Source organism: Muntiacus reevesi, chromosome 9, assembly GCF_963930625.1.
Source record: "Muntiacus reevesi chromosome 9, mMunRee1.1, whole genome shotgun sequence".
NCBI classification, from domain to species: domain Eukaryota; kingdom Metazoa; phylum Chordata; class Mammalia; order Artiodactyla; family Cervidae; genus Muntiacus; species Muntiacus reevesi.
This window is the reverse complement of record NC_089257.1, coordinates 7,395,211-7,404,548: the sequence shown is the minus strand read 5'-3', so window position 1 is coordinate 7,404,548 and position 9,338 is coordinate 7,395,211. Positions and strand designations below refer to the sequence as shown.

Below are 9,338 nucleotides of genomic sequence, written 5' to 3'. Positions count from 1 at the left end.
CTGAGTGATGCCCTTGGTGGGCACTCAAGTAGTAGTATTTGTTTTCAATTAAAATTTTTTTTAAAAAATAGGGAAATATTAAAAAGAAATCTATAAAACTGTAGAGAAATATGCCAGACTTTGCATTAATTTTTTTTGAGTTTAAAGTCATGTAGGTGAAAGCAAGTTGGAGCAGCACAGCAAATTTGACTTCTGAATTAAACCCCAAAGTAGTCTGAAATATGTTGCCTGGTATTTGATATTAAAAGGTAATAATGCTTTTATATACCAAAATGTGTGTATTTTGTACACAAAAATCAAAATTGCTGCAGTGAGCAAAACAAAAGAAGTAGCTATCAAACAGTCTGGATGATGCAGCGATACAGTGCATGCTAAGCTGCTCCAGTCCTTTCTGCCTCTTTATAAACAACCCCATGGACTATAGCCCTCCAGGCTCCTCTGTTCATGGGATCCTCCAAGCAAGAACTCTGGAGTGGGTTGCCATGCCCTCCTTCAGGGGATTTCCCCGACCCAGGGATAGAACCCATGTCTCTTTTGCCTGCTGCATTGGTAGTTTAGTTCTTTTAGAGATCACAGAAATCCAGACAGAAGCGTTCAGATTGCAGGCAGGTAATTTGTATGGAGATGATTTTGAATATGGGTAAGCATTTGAGCATGATTTTAAACTAATATTGAAACAAAATTGATCCTGAAGAATGGCTGTAGGAAAGTTAAATAAAGATAGCTGCTGAGTAGATGGGTGATAGCTAGTAATAAAGATGGGAGTGTATTTTGAAGAATATGTTCATTTTGCCCTAATTACATTTTTCACAGCCTTAAACTTGAATGGAAAGGAAATCATAGAGATACAGACAAGGACAGGGAAAAATGGACAAAACAAAGCTTATGCCTTGATGGCTTGAGACATTAATGGAAAAGTGCACCTAAGAAGGAAACATTAGGAAAGAATTAAGTAAGAAAAAGATTTCCTCCATGTATGCATTTTTTCAACTTGTTAGTTACTATTTGCACCATTTTAGACTTTGTAAAATTATAGGTGGTGCTACATTGTAGAATGTTTTGAGGTCATATATTTCGAATTCAAAGTAAACATGAAAAACAGCATTAGAAATACAAGAGAAGAAACTAAATTTGGTGAGGGACATTCATTACATGTGAAGTTAAAGTCTTAAATGTTTTAGAAAATAATTAATGTTGGACTTCTCTGATAGCTCAGCTGGTAAAGAATCCGCCTGCAATGCATGGGACCCTGGTTCAATTCCTGGGTCGGGAAGATCTGCTAGAGAGGGGATAGGCTACCCACTCCAGTATTTCTGGTCTTCCCTTGTGACTCAGTTGGTAAAGAATCTGCCTGTAATGTGGGAGACCTGGGTTCAATCCCTGGGTTGGGAAGATCCCCTGGAGAAGGGAATGGCTACCCACTCTGGTATTCTAAACTAAATTCGGTGGGGGGCAATTATTACATGTGAAATTAAAGTCTTAAACATTTTAGAAAATAATTCACTAGTTTAACTTATATTTTATACATAATTGTGTAGTAAAAACAAATTCTTATAATAGAATTATATTCTATAGGTAAGGTTTCAGAGAGTTTAACTTGTCAGAGACATATGAATAAGTGGCTGAGGTTAAATTTGAAGGCAAGTTGACTTGATTAAAGAGTCTTGATTTTTAACAAGACATCATTCATATTCTCTAGGAGATACGACATGTGACATTTTACCGAGGTTTGGCCAGTTGGCGAGATCATTAAGGGAATGTAAACCTGAGGCTTCTCTGATAAGGTGGGTGCTGAATCTCTCAGTTGTGTGACTTGTCAGGCTCCTCCGTCCATCAGATTTCACCAGCAAGGATACTGGACTGGGTTGCCAGTTCTTTCCCCTGGGGATCTGCCTGACTCAGGGATTGAACTCATGTCTCTTGCATCTCCTGCACTATCAGGAGGGTTCTTTACCACTGCATTACCTGGGAAGCCCTCTGTGATCGGAGAGCTCTAAGGAAAAGTGAGAGAAAAACAGAAGACATCCTGAGCAGTTAGAATGGCCTGAACAAACATAAGAATTTGCAAGTGTAATCAACAATTTCAATTAAATGAAGCTAAAGAAAGGAATTATCCATGTGGAGAAAAGGGAGACATAGCTGAGGAGGCTGAGAAAATCCAAACAAGGACATTTTCTGAGTCACCTTGAGACTCAGTTCTTCCCAGTCCATCCTCTCCTTGCCCCTCCATCAGCAGCTGCCTTGCACTCTCCACACCTGTAGACACGTGGTGTACCATTTGGCCTCCAACTGAGTCTTATTCGCCTTCCTGGGAAATCCCAGACTTCAGCACTGCAGACCAGTCCCCTGTCCAGGCTGGGAAAAAAATACCCTCTATTTCTGTCCTGTCTGGTTGCTGAGGGTGAACTCTGACTTTCTCTGGCAGGAACCATAGTGATGGATGAGAGAAATCGGAGTGCTGGAATCACCTTCGTCCTCTCGGGCTTCTCAGAATACCCACAGCTCCAGATGCCCCTCTTCTTGGTCTTCTTCGCCGTCTATACAGTCTCTGTGGTGGGGAACCTGGGTATGATTGTGATCATCAGAATCAGTCCCAAGCTTCACACTCCCATGTACTTCTTTCTCAGCCATCTCTCCTTTCTTGATTTTTGTTACTCTTCTATAACTACACCCAAACTCTTAGAGATCTTGGTTGTGGACGTAAGGACCATCTCCTACGTGGGTTGCATGATGCAATTCTTCCTTGGTTGCACACTTGTGATTACGGAGATGTCCATGCTAGCAGTGATGGCCTATGGCCGGTTTGTGGCTGTTTGTAGCCCCCTGCTCTACACAGTTGCTGTGTCTCCTAAGCTCTGCAGCCTCCTGGTCGCTGCAGCCTACACGTGGGGCGAATGAGCTCCTGACAATCACGTGTTCTCTTTTGGGGCGGTCCCTCTGCGGTCCTAGCGTCATCCATCACTTGGGCTGCGAGTGTTCTGCTATCGTCTCTGCCTCCTGCTCTGACTGTCACCTCAGTCAGATGACATGTTTCACCATTTCTACTCTCAGTGAGGTGTGTAGCCTCCTGATTATCCGCGCCTCCTATGTTTTCATAATTGTCACAATCGTCAGGATGCCTTCAGCCGGTGGACTCCAAAAAGCCTTCTCCACCTGTGCCTCCCACCTGACCGCCGTCACCATTTTCCACGGGGTCCTCCTTCTTCTCTACTGTGCACCCAACTCCAGAAGCTCACGGCTCTTCGTCAAAGTAGCCACTGTGCTTTACGCAGTAGTGATCCCCATGCTAAATCCCCTTATCTACAGCCTTAGAAATAATGATGTGAAGGAGACCATCAGAAAATCAGTCACACCAAAATGTTTTCTCACCCAATGTAATTTTGAGTGAGAAGAGAGATAGATGAAAGCACTTTCTTAAATGCGCTTTGTACAGTGTGTTGGTGGTTATTACATTTTTCTTCAAGTGTGTGCTTATTCACTGATTAGTGTCCTACTCTTTGCGACCCCTTCTCTCTCCATGGGGAATCTCCAGGCAACAAGACTGGAGTGGGTTGCTATGCCCTTCTCCAGGGGATCTTCCCAAGCCAGGGATGGAACTCGTGTCTCCTGAAGTGCATGTTGATTCTTTAGTGACTGAGACACAATGGGATAAAATCTGTTGAGAAAATTATACATATACATATACATATATATCATATGAATATAATGTGATTTTTAAACTGCACTGTGATTTTAAAATATCACCTTCAGTTTAAGAGAAAAAAAGAAATAAAATTATGTTTATGTCTCACTTTCAGAGTGTTATAAGCAAAATAATGATAATCTAATGTTGTCCATGGGCTTCCCTTGTGGCTCAGATGGTAAAGAATCTGTCTGCAATATGGGAGACCTGGGTTCTTTCCCTGGGTAGGGAAGATCCCCGAGAGGAGGGCATGACAACCCAACCCAGTATTCTTGCCTGGAAAATCCCCATGGACAGAGGAGCCTGGTGAACTAGAGTCCATGGGGTCGCAAAGAGTCGGATAAGACTGAGCGGCTAAGCACAGCCCAGCAAAAGGCTGTTCATATCCTAACATCCTCAGAATTTGCAAATGACTTATATTCCATGTCTTCTTTCTTTCTTTCTTTTTCTTCTCTTTCTTTCCTTTCTCTTTTTTTCACTCTCAAATTATGAAATGTGATAAATAGGTAGACAAGTAATTTTGTATCATCATCCTGTATGTTAGTTTCTCCAAGAAATTAAAGACATTATCTGCTCTTTATAGCATTTCTGTAAGCATTTTTCTAGTCGCTGTGCCTCTCTGATGCCTCTAGGAGCAAACTCCATTGCGGTGTTCAAAACTTTTTCTTCAAAACAGAGAATAGGTTATGAGAGTTAAAGCTTAGCTTTGTAGCTTTTGAAATTTGTATTATTAAAATCTTAGAGTATATTCCCTTATGTCTGGCTTATTTGGCTCAGCATTTTGTTTCAAAAGAATTTGAAGTGATTGACTGTAACAGTAGTTCCATTTTTGTTGCTGAAGAATGTTCCACAAAATAAATATATTGATACGATAATGTTTATTCATACTACTACTGCAAGTGGAGTTTGGCTATTTCCTCTTCTTTAATGGAGTATTATTTATTTACAGTGTTATAATAATTTTAGATGCACAACATAGCGATTCATTACGTTTTTAGATTATACACTGTTAAAACTTTGTGGCTCAGTGGGTGAAGAACCTGCCTGCAATGCAGGCGATGCCGGAGATATGGGTTTGATTCCTGGGTGGGGAAGATCCCCTGGAGGAGGGCACAGCAACCCGATCCCAGGGGCAGAGGAGCTTGTGGGCTACAGTCCACGGGGTCGCATGGTACCCTTGTAGCTTACCTGTTTTATACACAGTATTTTGTATGCTTTATACTCCTGAATTGCCCCGCCTGCTTTCCTCTATGAAGCCTGCAGATAACAATTGTTGGAGAGAATTAGAGTAAAGAGAAAGCTTGGGCATTGAGGGTGAGGATGTAAATTGGTGTAGCCAATGCTGGAAAGCAGTATGCGGTTTTGCACACACACACACACACACACAAGCTAAAAATAGAACTACCACGTGAGCCAGCGGCTTCACTCCTGGATGTTTCACCTTTTTCATCTTTAATGGAAATGCTGCGTGAACACGCTTACACAAATGTGTGCCGCATTGCACATGAGCACTCACTGTGTGAGGTGTGCCCTATCTCTGAATGTTCTGGATCGAAGGGAGCTTGTTTCTGATCTTTTGCTAGATACCATCAAATAATTTTCCAAAATAGAGGGATTAGTTTAAATTCCAACTTTATTGCGTGTGGGTTCTAATTATTGTCCATTCTTGCCCATGTTTAATATTGTCATAGCAGACACTTTAATATTTTCAGGTTGGTGGGTGAGTAGGGGTGCTTCATTTTGGTTATGAATTCAATTCCAATTTATTAATGTGCTTGAATTCCTATAATTTAGTTATTAGTCATTTGACTTGTCTTATTTCTTTGTGACGGACCTATTCAGAATTTTTTTAACCTATTTTTCTATTAGGTTGTTAATATTTACTATGAAATATGTATTTCATTATGCATTCTAAATAAAAGTCCTTTGATATATGTATCATGAATATTTTCTCCTAGATTGTGGCTTGTCTATTCACTCGGTTGGTGATGTATTTAGAGGCACACATTTCCTTATGTTTAATGAATTAATGTTTATCAAACTGTTTCTTTACACAGTGAAGGTGTTTAATGTCTTATTTAAGATCCACTTCTTACCTCCAAAATAATAAACATATTCTCATATTTTATGTGCTAAATTATCACAAATTTCATACAGCATTATATTTTATATTCTACTTCCTCTGTTTTCAATTCGGGGTTTTATTTTCTCTTTTTACATTGATTTTTAAATTTATTTCAAACTGAAAGTAAATTTTGATAGGGCATGATTATAAGCTAATTTTATATTTTGACTTATTGGTGTATATTTACCCCAGAAATACTTATTGAAAAATTCACTCATATTAACACTGCTCTGTGGTGCCAGGATATTCATAAAGCAAACATCAGTATATCTATAGTTAGTTTCTAGACTTTCTGTATGCTTCTAGGGGTTTTATAACCAGAACTACCCTTAACTAATAGGCTTTGGCATCAAGTTGAGCAACTCCTAAAAAGTTAACTCTTTATCTTGCAGAGTGTTTAAGATATTCTTTATCTTTACCTTTTAAAACAAACTTTAGAATTATTCTTGTTTAGATTTAGTGTAGAAAAACAGTGGAATTATAGATCTATCTGCAGACAATGATAAATTTGCATCCTCAAGTCTTCCAAATCATAAGCACTCTACATTGTTATGTTTATTTAGATCTATTTCATGTTTTACAATATAAGATATATCACATTTTTATAAAGTTCTTACATATATTTTAAAATTAATCTGGATGTGTGATTATTTTTTCATACTATTTTAAATGTCATTTGCAAAATGTTTATTGTTTTTTAATTAGGATTCAATGCATTTTGGCAACTTTAACAATATCTCAATAATTTTATAATTTATTTGTAGATTATATTGGATTTTCAACATGCATATCATACAATCTCTAATTAAACATTTTCTGGATGTGTTGTTTCCAATGCTATTCCTTTTATTTTTTCTTGTGTTTGGTTAACTAACTGAAAACATTAGTACAATTTTGAATAAACAGTAAAGTGGGTATCCTTGACTTCCTCATCTAGCAAGGAAAGTATCAATACTTAACATTTCATGCTTAAAGTATTAAGCAAAGTTATCTCATGTATTTTTTGTATGTGTTTGCTTGTTATATTTCATTTTTTAGTGAGTGAATGTTGAATTTATCAAGCTAATTTTCCTCATTTTAACTCCTTTAATATTTTGATATGGTAAATTATATTTTAAAAAATTTTCTAATGTCAAAATCTGTGTTTTTTCCTGAGAACATTATTGTAAACATTATATATTTACATTTTTATTAGTTGATTGGTTTAATGTGTCAATATTTGTGTATAGTTTAAAATTCTATGATCATTGGTAAGATTGCTCTGTAATTTTCTTTTATTGTCCTTTACTTGTTAGTTTTTGCCATTAAAATTATATTTTTCTCTTAAAACAAAAATGGTAAGAGAGTCTTCTTATTCAATTCAGTGAATATTATGTAGAAATGAAAAAGAGTGTGATAGGGAGAAACACATATTAAAAAAAAACTATAAGTTAAATGCTATTCAGTTCAGTTCAATTGTTCAATCGTGTCCGACTCTTTGTGACCCCATGGACTGCAGCACACCAGGCCTCCCCGTCCATCACCAACTCCCAGAGTTCACTCAAACTCATGTCCATGGATCTGTCCTGCCATCCAACCATCTTATCCCCTGTCGTCCCCTTCTCCTCCGCCTTCAATCTTTCCCAGCATCAGGGTCTTTTCAAATGAGTCAGCTCTTCGCATCAGGTAGCCAAAGTATTGGAGTTTCAGCTTCAACACCAGTACCTCCAATGAATATTCGGGATTGATTTCCTTTAGGATGGGTTGGTTGAATCTCCTTGCAGCCCAAGGAACTCTCAAGAGTCTTATCCAACACCACAGTTCAAAAGCATCCGTTCTTCAATGCTCAGCTTTCTTTGCAGTCCAACTCTCACATCCATACATGACTACTGGAAAAACCATAGCTTTGACTAGACCGACCTGTGTTGATAATGTCTCTGCTTTTGAATACACTGTTTAGGTTGGTCATAACTTTTCCTCCAAGGATAGGATCTTTTAATTTCATGGCTGCAGTCACCATCTGTAGTGACTTTGGAGACACCTCCCCCCTCAAAAAAAAAGTTTGCCACTCTTTCCCAATCTATTTGCCATGAAGTGATGGGACTGGATGCCATGATCTTAGTTTTCTGAGTGTTGAGCTTTAAGCCAACATGTTCACTCTCCTCTTTTACTTTCATCAAGAGGCTCTTTAGTTCTTCTTCACTTCTGCCCTAAGAGTGGTGTCATCTGTATATCTGAGGCTACTGATTTTCCCGGCAATCTTGATTCCAGCTTGTGTTTCATCCAACCCAGCTTTTCTCATGATGTACTCTGCATATAAGTTAAATAAGCAGGGTGACAATATACAGACTTGACATGCTCCTTTTCCTATTTGGAACCAGTCTGTTGGTCCATGTCCACTTCTAACTGTTGCTTCCTGACCTGCATACAGATTTCTCAAGAGGCAGGTCAGGTGGCCTGGTATTCCCATCTCTTTCATAATTTTCCACAGTTTTTTGTGATCCATACAGTCAAAGGCTTTGGCATAGTCAATAAAGCAGAAAGAGATGTTTTTCTGAAGCTCTCTTACTTTTTTGGTGATCCAGGGGATGTTGGCAATTTGATCTCTGGTTCCTCTGTCTTTTCTAAAACCAGCTTGAACATTAAGTTCACGGTTCACGTATTGTTGAAGCCTGGCTTGGAGAATTTTTAACATTACTTTGCTAGCGTGTGAGATGAGTGCAATTGTCCAGTAGTTTGAGCATTCTTTGGCATTGCCTTTCTTTGGGAGTGGAATGAAAACTGATCTTTTCCAGTCCTGTGGCCCCTGTGGAGTTTTCCAAATTTCCTGGCATGTTGAGTGCAGCCCTTTCTCAGCATCATCTTTTATGATTTGAAATAGCTCAACAGGAATCCCATCACCTTCACTAGCTTTGTTTGTAGTGATGCTTCCTAAGACCCACTTGACTTTGCATTCCAGGATGTCTGGCTCTAGATGAGTGATCACACCATTGTGATTATCTGGGTTGTGAAGGTCTTTTTTGTACAGTTCTGGATATTCTTGCCACCTCTTAATAGCTTCTGCTTCTGTTAGGTCCATACAATTTCTGCCCTTTTTTGAGACCATCTTTGCATGAAATGTTCCCTTGGTATCTCTAATTTTCTTGAAGAGATCTCTAGTCTTTCCCATTCTGTTCTTTTCCTCTATTTCTTTGCACTGATCATTGAGGAAGGCTTTCTTATCTCTCCTTGCTTTTCTTTGGAACTCTGCCTTCAAATGAGTATGTCTTTCCTTTTCTCCTTTGCTTTTGTCTTCTTTCCACAGCTCTTTGTAAGGCCTCCTCAGAGAGCAATTTTGCCTTTTTGCATATTTTTTTCTCGGGGATGATCTTGATCCCTGTCTCCTGTACAATGTATGAACCTCTGTCCATAGTTCATCAGGCACTCTGTCTATCAAATCTAGTCCCTTAAATCTATTTCTCACTTCTACTGTATAATCATAAGGGATTTGATTTAGGCCATACCTGAATGGTGTAGTGGTTTTCCCTACTTTTCTCAATTTAAGTCTGAATT

General features: G+C 38.6%; 1 pseudogene; it reads left to right on the top strand.

Moving 5' to 3' along the window:
• The first annotated feature begins 636 nt into the window (after positions 1-636).
• LOC136175428 (olfactory receptor 1165-like) lies at positions 637-3,388 on the top strand (annotated as a pseudogene).
• The last annotated feature ends 5,950 nt before the right edge of the window (positions 3,389-9,338 follow it).